This window comes from Schistocerca cancellata, chromosome 7 (genome assembly GCF_023864275.1).
Source record: "Schistocerca cancellata isolate TAMUIC-IGC-003103 chromosome 7, iqSchCanc2.1, whole genome shotgun sequence".
Classification (NCBI taxonomy): domain Eukaryota; kingdom Metazoa; phylum Arthropoda; class Insecta; order Orthoptera; family Acrididae; genus Schistocerca; species Schistocerca cancellata.
In genome coordinates, this window is record NC_064632.1 from 438483088 (window position 1) to 438499568 (window position 16481).

General features: G+C 41.4%; 5 non-coding genes across 5 annotated transcripts; all 5 read left to right on the forward strand.

Moving 5' to 3' along the window:
* The first annotated feature begins 2327 nt into the window (after nucleotides 1–2327).
* Nucleotides 2328–2434, forward strand: LOC126093460 (U6 spliceosomal RNA). The gene has a single exon (XR_007521614.1). It is a non-coding gene; the product is annotated as a U6 spliceosomal RNA (small nuclear RNA).
* A 2768-nt stretch (nucleotides 2435–5202) lies between these two features.
* LOC126093364 (U6 spliceosomal RNA) lies at nucleotides 5203–5309 on the forward strand. The gene has a single exon (XR_007521531.1). It is a non-coding gene; the product is annotated as a U6 spliceosomal RNA (small nuclear RNA).
* A 2768-nt stretch (nucleotides 5310–8077) lies between these two features.
* Nucleotides 8078–8184, forward strand: LOC126093365 (U6 spliceosomal RNA). Its single transcript, XR_007521532.1, has one exon. It is a non-coding gene; the product is annotated as a U6 spliceosomal RNA (small nuclear RNA).
* A 2768-nt stretch (nucleotides 8185–10952) lies between these two features.
* Nucleotides 10953–11059, forward strand: LOC126093366 (U6 spliceosomal RNA). The gene has a single exon (XR_007521533.1). It is a non-coding gene; the product is annotated as a U6 spliceosomal RNA (small nuclear RNA).
* A 2768-nt stretch (nucleotides 11060–13827) lies between these two features.
* Nucleotides 13828–13934, forward strand: LOC126093490 (U6 spliceosomal RNA). The gene has a single exon (XR_007521639.1). It is a non-coding gene; the product is annotated as a U6 spliceosomal RNA (small nuclear RNA).
* Nucleotides 13935–16481: the final 2547 nt, after the last annotated feature.

The window sequence follows — 16481 nt, forward strand, 5'->3', positions numbered from 1 at the left end:
ACTGCCACACACAACATTTGGAAACCTTACATCAACTTTACACAAGATAGCTGCATGTTCCAAATCTTTCTCACTCACATAGTTTCACTCAGACTACTGCTTAAATACACTCTAGCGCTCTAACATTAGCTTGCATTACCTAATATTTATTTTTCTCTAACGCCTACAAAGCTTCTGGTGCCTGTATGCCACTATCACATACTGTCTGCACACAGACCCACAACATTTATCTCTATTCATCTTCATGGCTGTAGCTGATGCCATAATTGTTTCAGCAGCATAAATAAACATGTGAAGGAAGATGTCTCTTTAATCATTAAGTGTGCAAGCTACCCCTTTACAGGAAGTTCATTTAACATTATGTTTCAAGTAACTTTCCTAGTGGCCTTGCTATCCAGCTGCAGCCCTCATAATACAGACTGCAGGTGACACCTCATCAGATTCTTAACTGAAGCACATCTGCCTGTGAAATAAGACACTGCCCGTCACCTAAAAACCAACTATTACAGCAAATCTGTGGTGAATCAGCATGTCATGTACAAATTTCGATGGTGTGACCCACAAAGTATTTTCCCACATGTCTGGCAATCAGCCACTACATATAGTTACCTAAATTAATTTCAAAAGTGTCAGCCAATGAATACCACAACATTGAAGTGTTTAGAAAGCAGACCAGTATGCTAATATTAACATATAACACTGTATGTTAATATTAGCATACTGGTCTGCTTTCTAAACACTTCAGTGTTGTGGTATTCATTAACTGACACCTTTGAAATTAATTTAGGTAACTATATGTAGTGGCTGATTGCCAGACATGTGGGAAAATACTTTGTGGGTCACACCAGTGAAATTTGTACATGACATGCTGCTTCACCACAGATTTGCTGTAATAGTTGGTTTTTAGGTGAAGGGCAGTGGCTCATTACACAGGCAGATATGCTTCAGTTAAGAATCTGGTGAGGTGTCACCTGCAGTGACAGCACTTTGAATCCCATCAATGTCATACAAGTCGATGCTGTTCATAATTGCAGCTGATGCACCTCTCATCCTGTGTCTAGGAGAAAGATTGGACAATCTCTGCATGCAATATTCATTATGTCACATACACAGAAGCTCTACCACATAAGCAGATACAGAGCCAGTCTAGACACAAAACACTAGCAAGCTTCAAGATTTTGGAATAGACAACAACATCACAAACCAGTTTGTCTCACATGACACCAATAGCTACTCAGTTGTTAACTGCTTTCAGATACTAAATCTATCACTCTTTGTTTTGCACTAGCAATTCTTCCTGCAATAACAACATTCACCAAACTGGATTACATCTGATTGACATTTCCCAGGAACATAACTATAGCTACTAACACAATGCTAACCTGGTTTCTCCTACCACAAGTCCCCTCAATATTTTAGGCTCATTCACACATCTCCATCACAGTGTTTCACTGTTGTCAAGTAGACCTGCCCTGTGTAAACTTGGATCAACACAAATATATCACCTGGTATTGTACTGAAAACGGAACTATGTCCATCATTCCTCACACAACTCGCATTCACCCATCCATGCCCTAGTAATGACCTACACTGCTGTGTTTCAAAGTGTGCAATATGAATGCTGTTTTTAATGGTTCGTGAGGCTACTGTGTCTCTTGTTGCAGTCACAATTGTCTTCTGGCGCCATTGGATGAATAGGACCATGCTTGGTGTCTGTGGAGTTACTCAATAATTTACATGGTCACAGACTGTGTCTTCTTGTGGTGTACTTGATGTGTGAGTTAAAAGTTGCCTTACATATGCGACTCTGTCATTAAATCGATTAGTATCATAAGAAAGTACCACTGCAAGAGTAATGAAATTTGTGTTAGCAGTGAAGACAGTTTCGCAAAAATATTCACTTGTTTTGAGAGTCTTGAAGACCTGCTACCAGCTCCAATCAGAGTCATTTATCCCACACATTAGAGAAGTGTGCTTCATAGGTATGCCTGTAAGACACTAAATTCGGGATGTAAGAACATGGCGTCAATAGGTGCCAACACGTCTTGCTGCCGCCTAGCGGCAGCTGTGTGAAGCTGCTGCTGCTCTGGGTGGATGCTGCGAGAGCAAGCGACTCTACGATCTAAGTTTTACATCCAATACTGCCAAATAATACAGTTGACAGAGCTGCCACTTACTAATAACGACACCTCGCAGTAATTAATTGACAGATTAGCACTCGGCAGGCCTTGTGTTCCTCGCCAGAGCTGCGTAAAGCTACGTCCAAGCCGAACCATGTTTGACGCGACGCCATAACTATATATACAATTTCAGAGGGCTCCTCGAATGTACTCGCTTCGGCGGTACATATACTAAAATTGGAACGATACAGAGAAGATTAGCATGGCCCCTGCGCAAGGATGACACGCAAAATCGTGAAGCATTCCACATTTTTTTCGCAATCTCACTCTCTCATGTCTCACATCAGCTGCTAATACCCTCAGCCACCTACACAAGTTTCGCTTCATATCTGCACCCACTTGTCACAAACTATGCTCTCCATTTACGCAGTTCTCCTCCACTCTCTTTCATTCACAACAGAACATGATAAAACTGGCGATAAACCTATCCCTTACATCACCAATGCACATCTAAAACGTCACTCTAATAACAAGTCAGCAAGCACACCAAAACCACAACTACACTGACACAAGTACATGTCACTAGCACCCCTTCAGCTCATTGGCAAACCTGACACAAATCACAGCCAGTCTAAGCCTAAGATTAAGACTAAGCCTAGCACAGGCAAAAGCCTCTTCTCTTCCTCAGTATCACACTCAGCTGTCACAACATCTCTTCCTACTGTCTCAATCATGTCATTTCATAACACACACCTACTGCCACACACAACATTTGGAAACCTTACATCAACTTTACACAAGATAGCTGCATGTTCCAAATCTTTCTCACTCACATAGTTTCACTCAGACTACTGCTTAAATACACTCTAGCGCTCTAACATTAGCTTGCATTACCTAATATTTATTTTTCTCTAACGCCTACAAAGCTTCTGGTGCCTGTATGCCGCTATCACATACTGTCTGCACACAGACCCACAACATTTATCTCTATTCATCTTCATGGCTGTAGCTGATGCCATAATTGTTTCAGCAGCATAAATAAACATGTGAAGGAAGATGTCTCTTTAATCATTAAGTGTGCAAGCTACCCCTTTACAGGAAGTTCATTTAACATTATGTTTCAAGTAACTTTCCTAGTGGCCTTGCTATCCAGCTGCAGCCCTCATAATACAGACTGCAGGTGACACCTCATCAGATTCTTAACTGAAGCACATCTGCCTGTGAAATAAGACACTGCCCGTCACCTAAAAACCAACTATTACAGCAAATCTGTGGTGAATCAGCATGTCATGTATAAATTTCGATGGTGTGACCCACAAAGTATTTTCCCACATGTCTGGCAATCAGCCACTACATATAGTTACCTAAATTAATTTCAAAAGTGTCAGCCAATGAATACCACAACATTGAAGTGTTTAGAAAGCAGACAAGTATGCTAATATTAACATATAACACTGTATGTTAATATTAGCATACTGGTCTGCTTTCTAAACACTTCAGTGTTGTGGTATTCATTAACTGACACCTTTGAAATTAATTTAGGTAACTATATGTAGTGGCTGATTGCCAGACATGTGGGAAAATACTTTGTGGGTCACACCAGTGAAATTTGTACATGACATGCTGCTTCACCACAGATTTGCTGTAATAGTTGGTTTTTAGGTGAAGGGCAGTGGCTCATTACACAGGCAGATATGCTTCAGTTAAGAATCTGGTGAGGTGTCACCTGCAGTGACAGCACTTTGAATCCCATCAATGTCATACAAGTCGATGCTGTTCATAATTGCAGCTGATGCACCTCTCATCCTGTGTCTAGGAGAAAGATTGGACAATCTCTGGATGCAATATTCATTATGTCACATACACAGAAGCTCTACCACATAAGCAGATACAGAGCCAGTCTAGACACAAAACACTAGCAAGCTTCAAGATTTTGGAATAGACAACAACATCACAAACCAGTTTGTCTCACATGACACCAATAGCTACTCAGTTGTTAACTGCTTTCAGATACTAAATCTATCACTCTTTGTTTTGCACTAGCAATTCTTCCTGCAATAACAACATTCACCAAACTGGATTACATCTGATTGACATTTCCCAGGAACATAACTATAGCTACTAACACAATGCTAACCTGGTTTCTCCTACCACAAGTCCCCTCAATATTTTAGGCTCATTCACACATCTCCATCACAGTGTTTCACTGTTGTCAAGTAGACCTGCCCTGTGTAAACTTGGATCAACACAAATATATCACCTGGTATTGTACTGAAAACGGAACTATGTCCATCATTCCTCACACAACTCGCATTCACCCATCCATGCCCTAGTAATGACCTACACTGCTGTGTTTCAAAGTGTGCAATATGAATGCTGTTTTTAATGGTTCGTGAGGCTACTGTGTCTCTTGTTGCAGTCACAATTGTCATCTGGCGCCATTGGATGAATAGGACCATGCTTGGTGTCTGTGGAGTTACTCAATAATTTACATGGTCACAGACTGTGTCTTCTTGTGGTGTACTTGATGTGTGAGTTAAAAGTTGCCTTACATATGCGACTCTGTCATTAAATCGATTAGTATCATAAGAAAGTACCACTGCAAGAGTAATGAAATTTGTGTTAGCAGTGAAGACAGTTTCGCAAAAATATTCACTTGTTTTGAGAGTCTTGAAGACCTGCTACCAGCTCCAATCAGAGTCATTTATCCCACACATTAGAGAAGTGTGTTTCATAGGTATGCCTGTAAGACACTAAATTCGGGATGTAAGAACATGGCGTCAATAGGTGCCAACACGTCTTGCTGCCGCCTAGCGGCAGCTGTGTGAAGCTGCTGCTGCTCTGGGAGGATGCTGCGAGAGCAAGCGACTCTACGATCTAAGTTTTACATCCAATACTGCCAAATAATACAGTTGACAGAGCTGCCACTTACTAATAACGACACCTCGCAGTAATTAATTGACAGATTAGCACTCGGCAGGCCTTGTGTTCCTCGCCAGAGCTGCGTAAAGCTACGTCCAAGCCGAACCATGTTTGACGCGACGCCATAACTATATATACAATTTCAGAGGGCTCCTCGAATGTACTCGCTTCGGCGGTACATATACTAAAATTGGAACGATACAGAGAAGATTAGCATGGCCCCTGCGCAAGGATGACACGCAAAATCGTGAAGCGTTCCACATTTTTTTCGCAATCTCACTCTCTCATGTCTCACATCAGCTGCTAATACCCTCAGCCACCTACACAAGTTTCGCTTCATATCTGCACCCACTTGTCACAAACTATGCTCTCCATTTACGCAGTTCTCCTCCACTCTCTTTCATTCACAACAGAACATGATAAAACTGGCGATAAACCTATCCCTTACATCACCAACGCACATCTAAAACGTCACTCTAATAACAAGTCAGCAAGCACACCAAAACCACAACTACACTGACACAAGTACATGTCACTAGCACCCCTTCAGCTCATTGGCAAACCTGACACAAATCACAGCCAGTCTAAGCCTAAGATTAAGACTAAGCCTAGCACAGGCAAAAGCCTCTTCTCTTCCTCAGTATCACACTCAGCTGTCACAACATCTCTTCCTACTGTCTCAATCATGTCATTTCATAACACACACCTACTGCCACACACAACATTTGGAAACCTTACATCAACTTTACACAAGATAGCTGCATGTTCCAAATCTTTCTCACTCACATAGTTTCACTCAGACTACTGCTTAAATACACTCTAGCGCTCTAACATTAGCTTGCATTACCTAATATTTATTTTTCTCTAACGCCTACAAAGCTTCTGGTGCCTGTATGCCACTATCACATACTGTCTGCACACAGACCCACAACATTTATCTCTATTCATCTTCATGGCTGTAGCTGATGCCATAATTGTTTCAGCAGCATAAATAAACATGTGAAGGAAGATGTCTCTTTAATCATTAAGTGTGCAAGCTACCCCTTTACAGGAAGTTCATTTAACATTATGTTTCAAGTAACTTTCCTAGTGGCCTTGCTATCCAGCTGCAGCCCTCATAATACAGACTGCAGGTGACACCTCATCAGATTCTTAACTGAAGCACATCTGCCTGTGAAATAAGACACTGCCCGTCACCTAAAAACCAACTATTACAGCAAATCTGTGGTGAATCAGCATGTCATGTACAAATTTCGATGGTGTGACCCACAAAGTATTTTCCCACATGTCTGGCAATCAGCCACTACATATAGTTACCTAAATTAATTTCAAAAGTGTCAGCCAATGAATACCACAACATTGAAGTGTTTAGAAAGCAGACCAGTATGCTAATATTAACATATAACACTGTATGTTAATATTAGCATACTGGTCTGCTTTCTAAACACTTCAGTGTTGTGGTATTCATTAACTGACACCTTTGAAATTAATTTAGGTAACTATATGTAGTGGCTGATTGCCAGACATGTGGGAAAATACTTTGTGGGTCACACCAGTGAAATTTGTACATGACATGCTGCTTCACCACAGATTTGCTGTAATAGTTGGTTTTTAGGTGAAGGGCAGTGGCTCATTACACAGGCAGATATGCTTCAGTTAAGAATCTGGTGAGGTGTCACCTGCAGTGACAGCACTTTGAATCCCATCAATGTCATACAAGTCGATGCTGTTCATAATTGCAGCTGATGCACCTCTCATCCTGTGTCTAGGAGAAAGATTGGACAATATCTGCATGCAATATTCATTATGTCACATACACAGAAGCTCTACCACATAAGCAGATACAGAGCCAGTCTAGACACAAAACACTAGCAAGCTTCAAGATTTTGGAATAGACAACAACATCACAAACCAGTTTGTCTCACATGACACCAATAGCTACTCAGTTGTTAACTGCTTTCAGATACTAAATCTATCACTCTTTGTTTTGCACTAGCAATTCTTCCTGCAATAACAACATTCACCAAACTGGATTACATCTGATTGACATTTCCCAGGAACATAACTATAGCTACTAACACAATGCTAACCTGGTTTCTCCTACCACAAGTCCCCTCAATATTTTAGGCTCATTCACACATCTCCATCACAGTGTTTCACTGTTGTCAAGTAGACCTGCCCTGTGTAAACTTGGATCAACACAAATATATCACCTGGTATTGTACTGAAAACGGAACTATGTCCATCATTCCTCACACAACTCGCATTCACCCATCCATGCCCTAGTAATGACCTACACTGCTGTGTTTCAAAGTGTGCAATATGAATGCTGTTTTTAATGGTTCGTGAGGCTACTGTGTCTCTTGTTGCAGTCACAATTGTCTTCTGGCGCCATTGGATGAATAGGACCATGCTTGGTGTCTGTGGAGTTACTCAATAATTTACATGGTCACAGACTGTGTCTTCTTGTGGTGTACTTGATGTGTGAGTTAAAAGTTGCCTTACATATGCGACTCTGTCATTAAATCGATTAGTATCATAAGAAAGTACCACTGCAAGAGTAATGAAATTTGTGTTAGCAGTGAAGACAGTTTCGCAAAAATATTCACTTGTTTTGAGAGTCTTGAAGACCTGCTACCAGCTCCAATCAGAGTCATTTATCCCACACATTAGAGAAGTGTGTTTCATAGGTATGCCTGTAAGACACTAAATTCGGGATGTAAGAACATGGCGTCAATAGGTGCCAACACGTCTTGCTGCCGCCTAGCGGCAGCTGTGTGAAGCTGCTGCTGCTCTGGGAGGATGCTGCGAGAGCAAGCGACTCTACGATCTAAGTTTTACATCCAATACTGCCAAATAATACAGTTGACAGAGCTGCCACTTACTAATAACGACACCTCGCAGTAATTAATTGACAGATTAGCACTCGGCAGGCCTTGTGTTCCTCGCCAGAGCTGCGTAAAGCTACGTCCAAGCCGAACCATGTTTGACGCGACGCCATAACTATATATACAATTTCAGAGGGCTCCTCGAATGTACTCGCTTCGGCGGTACATATACTAAAATTGGAACGATACAGAGAAGATTAGCATGGCCCCTGCGCAAGGATGACACGCAAAATCGTGAAGCGTTCCACATTTTTTTCGCAATCTCACTCTCTCATGTCTCACATCAGCTGCTAATACCCTCAGCCACCTACACAAGTTTCGCTTCATATCTGCACCCACTTGTCACAAACTATGCTCTCCATTTACGCAGTTCTCCTCCACTCTCTTTCATTCACAACAGAACATGATAAAACTGGCGATAAACCTATCCCTTACATCACCAACGCACATCTAAAACGTCACTCTAATAACAAGTCAGCAAGCACACCAAAACCACAACTACACTGACACAAGTACATGTCACTAGCACCCCTTCAGCTCATTGGCAAACCTGACACAAATCACAGCCAGTCTAAGCCTAAGATTAAGACTAAGCCTAGCACAGGCAAAAGCCTCTTCTCTTCCTCAGTATCACACTCAGCTGTCACAACATCTCTTCCTACTGTCTCAATCATGTCATTTCATAACACACACCTACTGCCACACACAACATTTGGAAACCTTACATCAACTTTACACAAGATAGCTGCATGTTCCAAATCTTTCTCACTCACATAGTTTCACTCAGACTACTGCTTAAATACACTCTAGCGCTCTAACATTAGCTTGCATTACCTAATATTTATTTTTCTCTAACGCCTACAAAGCTTCTGGTGCCTGTATGCCACTATCACATACTGTCTGCACACAGACCCACAACATTTATCTCTATTCATCTTCATGGCTGTAGCTGATGCCATAATTGTTTCAGCAGCATAAATAAACATGTGAAGGAAGATGTCTCTTTAATCATTAAGTGTGCAAGCTACCCCTTTACAGGAAGTTCATTTAACATTATGTTTCAAGTAACTTTCCTAGTGGCCTTGCTATCCAGCTGCAGCCCTCATAATACAGACTGCAGGTGACACCTCATCAGATTCTTAACTGAAGCACATCTGCCTGTGAAATAAGACACTGCCCGTCACCTAAAAACCAACTATTACAGCAAATCTGTGGTGAATCAGCATGTCATGTACAAATTTCGATGGTGTGACCCACAAAGTATTTTCCCACATGTCTGGCAATCAGCCACTACATATAGTTACCTAAATTAATTTCAAAAGTGTCAGCCAATGAATACCACAACATTGAAGTGTTTAGAAAGCAGACCAGTATGCTAATATTAACATATAACACTGTATGTTAATATTAGCATACTGGTCTGCTTTCTAAACACTTCAGTGTTGTGGTATTCATTAACTGACACCTTTGAAATTAATTTAGGTAACTATATGTAGTGGCTGATTGCCAGACATGTGGGAAAATACTTTGTGGGTCACACCAGTGAAATTTGTACATGACATGCTGCTTCACCACAGATTTGCTGTAATAGTTGGTTTTTAGGTGAAGGGCAGTGGCTCATTACACAGGCAGATATGCTTCAGTTAAGAATCTGGTGAGGTGTCACCTGCAGTGACAGCACTTTGAATCCCATCAATGTCATACAAGTCGATGCTGTTCATAATTGCAGCTGATGCACCTCTCATCCTGTGTCTAGGAGAAAGATTGGACAATATCTGCATGCAATATTCATTATGTCACATACACAGAAGCTCTACCACATAAGCAGATACAGAGCCAGTCTAGACACAAAACACTAGCAAGCTTCAAGATTTTGGAATAGACAACAACATCACAAACCAGTTTGTCTCACATGACACCAATAGCTACTCAGTTGTTAACTGCTTTCAGATACTAAATCTATCACTCTTTGTTTTGCACTAGCAATTCTTCCTGCAATAACAACATTCACCAAACTGGATTACATCTGATTGACATTTCCCAGGAACATAACTATAGCTACTAACACAATGCTAACCTGGTTTCTCCTACCACAAGTCCCCTCAATATTTTAGGCTCATTCACACATCTCCATCACAGTGTTTCACTGTTGTCAAGTAGACCTGCCCTGTGTAAACTTGGATCAACACAAATATATCACCTGGTATTGTACTGAAAACGGAACTATGTCCATCATTCCTCACACAACTCGCATTCACCCATCCATGCCCTAGTAATGACCTACACTGCTGTGTTTCAAAGTGTGCAATATGAATGCTGTTTTTAATGGTTCGTGAGGCTACTGTGTCTCTTGTTGCAGTCACAATTGTCTTCTGGCGCCATTGGATGAATAGGACCATGCTTGGTGTCTGTGGAGTTACTCAATAATTTACATGGTCACAGACTGTGTCTTCTTGTGGTGTACTTGATGTGTGAGTTAAAAGTTGCCTTACATATGCGACTCTGTCATTAAATCGATTAGTATCATAAGAAAGTACCACTGCAAGAGTAATGAAATTTGTGTTAGCAGTGAAGACAGTTTCGCAAAAATATTCACTTGTTTTGAGAGTCTTGAAGACCTGCTACCAGCTCCAATCAGAGTCATTTATCCCACACATTAGAGAAGTGTGCTTCATAGGTATGCCTGTAAGACACTAAATTCGGGATGTAAGAACATGGCGTCAATAGGTGCCAACACGTCTTGCTGCCGCCTAGCGGCAGCTGTGTGAAGCTGCTGCTGCTCTGGGTGGATGCTGCGAGAGCAAGCGACTCTACGATCTAAGTTTTACATCCAATACTGCCAAATAATACAGTTGACAGAGCTGCCACTTACTAATAACGACACCTCGCAGTAATTAGTTGACAGATTAGCACTCGGCAGGCCTTGTGTTCCTCGCCAGAGCTGCGTAAAGCTACGTCCAAGCCGAACCATGTTTGACGCGACGCCATAACTATATATACAGTTTCAGAGGGCTCCTCGAATGTACTCGCTTCGGCGGTACATATACTAAAATTGGAACGATACAGAGAAGATTAGCATGGCCCCTGCGCAAGGATGACACGCAAAATCGTGAAGCGTTCCACATTTTTTTCGCAATCTCACTCTCTCATGTCTCACATCAGCTGCTAATACCCTCAGCCACCTACACAAGTTTCGCTTCATATCTGCACCCACTTGTCACAAACTATGCTCTCCATTTACGCAGTTCTCCTCCACTCTCTTTCATTCACAGCAGAACATGATAAAACTGGCGATAAACCTATCCCTTACATCACCAATGCACATCTAAAACGTCACTCTAATAACAAGTCAGCAAGCACACCAAAACCACAACTACACTGACACAAGTACATGTCACTAGCACCCCTTCAGCTCATTGGCAAACCTGACACAAATCACAGCCAGTCTAAGCCTAAGATTAAGACTAAGCCTAGCACAGGCAAAAGCCTCTTCTCTTCCTCAGTATCACACTCAGCTGTCACAACATCTCTTCCTACTGTCTCAATCATGTCATTTCATAACACACACCTACTGCCACACACAACATTTGGAAACCTTACATCAACTTTACACAAGATAGCTGCATGTTCCAAATCTTTCTCACTCACATAGTTTCACTCAGACTACTGCTTAAATACACTCTAGCGCTCTAACATTAGCTTGCATTACCTAATATTTATTTTTCTCTAACGCCTACAAAGCTTCTGGTGCCTGTATGCCACTATCACATACTGTCTGCACACAGACCCACAACATTTATCTCTATTCATCTTCATGGCTGTAGCTGATGCCATAATTGTTTCAGCAGCATAAATAAACATGTGAAGGAAGATGTCTCTTTAATCATTAAGTGTGCAAGCTACCCCTTTACAGGAAGTTCATTTAACATTATGTTTCAAGTAACTTTCCTAGTGGCCTTGCTATCCAGCTGCAGCCCTCATAATACAGACTGCAGGTGACACCTCATCAGATTCTTAACTGAAGCACATCTGCCTGTGAAATAAGACACTGCCCGTCACCTAAAAACCAACTATTACAGCAAATCTGTGGTGAATCAGCATGTCATGTACAAATTTCGATGGTGTGACCCACAAAGTATTTTCCCACATGTCTGGCAATCAGCCACTACATATAGTTACCTAAATTAATTTCAAAAGTGTCAGCCAATGAATACCACAACATTGAAGTGTTTAGAAAGCAGACCAGTATGCTAATATTAACATATAACACTGTATGTTAATATTAGCATACTGGTCTGCTTTCTAAACACTTCAGTGTTGTGGTATTCATTAACTGACACCTTTGAAATTAATTTAGGTAACTATATGTAGTGGCTGATTGCCAGACATGTGGGAAAATACTTTGTGGGTCACACCAGTGAAATTTGTACATGACATGCTGCTTCACCACAGAGTTGCTGTAATAGTTGGTTTTTAGGTGAAGGGCAGTGGCTCATTACACAGGCAGATATGCTTCAGTTAAGAATCTGGTGAGGTGTCACCTGCAGTGACAGCACTTTGAATCCCATCAATGTCATACAAGTCGATGCTGTTCATAATTGCAGCTGATGCACCTCTCGTCCTGTGTCTAGGAGAAAGATTGGACAATATCTGCATGCAATATTCATTATGTCACATACACAGAAGCTCTACCACATAAGCAGATACAGAGCCAGTCTAGACACAAAACACTAGCAAGCTTCAAGATTTTGGAATAGACAACAACATCACAAACCAGTTTGTCTCACATGACACCAATAGCTACTCAGTTGTTAACTGCTTTCAGATACTAAATCTATCACTCTTTGTTTTGCACTAGCAATTCTTCCTGCAATAACAACATTCACCAAACTGGATTACATCTGATTGACATTTCCCAGGAACATAACTATAGCTACTAACACAATGCTAACCTGGTTTCTCCTACCACAAGTCCCCTCAATATTTTAGGCTCATTCACACATCTCCATCACAGTGTTTCACTGTTGTCAAGTAGACCTGCCCTGTGTAAACTTGGATCAACACAAATATATCACCTGGTATTGTACTGAAAACGGAACTATGTCCATCATTCCTCACACAACTCGCATTTACCCATCCATGCCCTAGTAATGACCTACACTGCTGTGTTTCAAAGTGTGCAATATGAATGCTGTTTTTAATGGTTCGTGAGGCTACTGTGTCTCTTGTTGCAGTCACAATTGTCTTCTGGCGCCATTGGATGAATAGGACCATGCTTGGTGTCTGTGGAGTTACTCAATAATTTACATGGTCACAGACTGTGTCTTCTTGTGGTGTACTTGATGTGTGAGTTAAAAGTTGCCTTACATATGCGACTCTGTCATTAAATCGATTAGTATCATAAGAAAGTACCACTGCAAGAGTAATGAAATTTGTGTTAGCAGTGAAGACAGTTTCGCAAAAATATTCACTTGTTTTGAGAGTCTTGAAGACCTGCTACCAGCTCCAATCAGAGTCATTTATCCCACACATTAGAGAAGTGTGTTTCATAGGTATGCCTGTAAGACACTAAATTCGGGATGTAAGAACATGGCGTCAATAGGTGCCAACACGTCTTGCTGCCGCCTAGCGGCAGCTGTGTGAAGCTGCTGCTGCTCTGGGTGGATGCTGCGAGAGCAAGCGACTCTACGATCTAAGTTTTACATCCAATACTGCCAAATAATACAGTTGACAGAGCTGCCACTTACTAATAACGACACCTCGCAGTAATTAGTTGACAGATTAGCACTCGGCAGGCCTTGTGTTCCTCGCCAGAGCTGCGTAAAGCTACGTCCAAGCCGAACCATGTTTGACGCGACGCCATAACTATATATACAGTTTCAGAGGGCTCCTCGAATGTACTCGCTTCGGCGGTACATATACTAAAATTGGAACGATACAGAGAAGATTAGTATGGCCCCTGCGCAAGGATGACACGCAAAATCGTGAAGCGTTCCACATTTTTTTCGCAATCTCACTCTCTCATGTCTCACATCAGCTGCTAATACCCTCAGCCACCTACACAAGTTTCGCTTCATATCTGCACCCACTTGTCACAAACTATGCTCTCCATTTACGCAGTTCTCCTCCACTCTCTTTCATTCACAACAGAACATGATAAAACTGGCGATAAACCTATCCCTTACATCACCAATGCACATCTAAAACGTCACTCTAATAACAAGTCAGCAAGCACACCAAAACCACAACTACACTGACACAAGTACATGTCACTAGCACCCCTTCAGCTCATTGGCAAACCTGACACAAATCACAGCCAGTCTAAGCCTAAGATTAAGACTAAGCCTAGCACAGGCAAAAGCCTCTTCTCTTCCTCAGTATCACACTCAGCTGTCACAACATCTCTTCCTACTGTCTCAATCATGTCATTTCATAACACACACCTACTGCCACACACAACATTTGGAAACCTTACATCAACTTTACACAAGATAGCTGCATGTTCCAAATCTTTCTCACTCACATAGTTTCACTCAGACTACTGCTTAAATACACTCTAGCGCTCTAACATTAGCTTGCATTACCTAATATTTATTTTTCTCTAACGCCTACAAAGCTTCTGGTGCCTGTATGCCACTATCACATACTGTCTGCACACAGACCCACAACATTTATCTCTATTCATCTTCATGGCTGTAGCTGATGCCATAATTGTTTCAGCAGCATAAATAAACATGTGAAGGAAGATGTCTCTTTAATCATTAAGTGTGCAAGCTACCCCTTTACAGGAAGTTCATTTAACATTATGTTTCAAGTAACTTTCCTAGTGGCCTTGCTATCCAGCTGCAGCCCTCATAATACAGACTGCAGGTGACACCTCATCAGATTCTTAACTGAAGCACATCTGCCTGTGAAATAAGACACTGCCCGTCACCTAAAAACCAACTATTACAGCAAATCTGTGGTGAATCAGCATGTCATGTACAAATTTCGATGGTGTGACCCACAAAGTATTTTCCCACATGTCTGGCAATCAGCCACTACATATAGTTACCTAAATTAATTTCAAAAGTGTCAGCCAATGAATACCACAACATTGAAGTGTTTAGAAAGCAGACCAGTATGCTAATATTAACATATAACACTGTATGTTAATATTAGCATACTGGTCTGCTTTCTAAACACTTCAGTGTTGTGGTATTCATTAACTGACACCTTTGAAATTAATTTAGGTAACTATATGTAGTGGCTGATTGCCAGACATGTGGGAAAATACTTTGTGGGTCACACCAGTGAAATTTGTACATGACATGCTGCTTCACCACAGATTTGCTGTAATAGTTGGTTTTTAGGTGAAGGGCAGTGGCTCATTACACAGGCAGATATGCTTCAGTTAAGAATCTGGTGAGGTGTCACCTGCAGTGACAGCACTTTGAATCCCATCAATGTCATACAAGTCGATGCTGTTCATAATTGCAGCTGATGCACCTCTCATCCTGTGTCTAGGAGAAAGATTGGACAATCTCTGCATGCAATATTCATTATGTCACATACACAGAAGCTCTACCACATAAGCAGATACAGAGCCAGTCTAGACACAAAACACTAGCAAGCTTCAAGATTTTGGAATAGACAACAACATCACAAACCAGTTTGTCTCACATGACACCAATAGCTACTCAGTTGTTAACTGCTTTCAGATACTAAATCTATCACTCTTTGTTTTGCACTAGCAATTCTTCCTGCAATAACAACATTCACCAAACTGGATTACATCTGATTGACATTTCCCAGGAACATAACTATAGCTACTAACACAATGCTAACCTGGTTTCTCCTACCACAAGTCCCCTCAATATTTTAGGCTCATTCACACATCTCCATCACAGTGTTTCACTGTTGTCAAGTAGACCTGCCCTGTGTAAACTTGGATCAACACAAATATATCACCTGGTATTGTACTGAAAACGGAACTATGTCCATCATTCCTCACACAACTCGCATTCACCCATCCATGCCCTAGTAATGACCTACACTGCTGTGTTTCAAAGTGTGCAATATGAATGCTGTTTTTAATGGTTCGTGAGGCTACTGTGTCTCTTGTTGCAGTCACAATTGTCTTCTGGCGCCATTGGATGAATAGGACCATGCTTGGTGTCTGTGGAGTTACTCAATAATTTACATGGTCACAGACTGTGTCTTCTTGTGGTGTACTTGATGTGTGAGTTAAAAGTTGCCTTACATATGCGACTCTGTCATTAAATCGATTAGTATCATAAGAAAGTACCACTGCAAGAGTAATGAAATTTGTGTTAGCAGTGAAGACAGTTTCGCAAAAATATTCACTTGTTTTGAGAGTCTTGAAGACCTACTACCAGCTCCAATCAGAGTCATTTATCCCACACATTAGAGAAGTGTGTTTCATAGGTATGCCTGTAAGACACTAAATTCGGGATGTAAGAACATGGCGTCAATAGGTGCCAACACGTCTTGCTGCCGCCTAGCGGCAGCTGTGTGAAGCTGCTGCTGCTCTGGGTGGATGCTGCGAGAG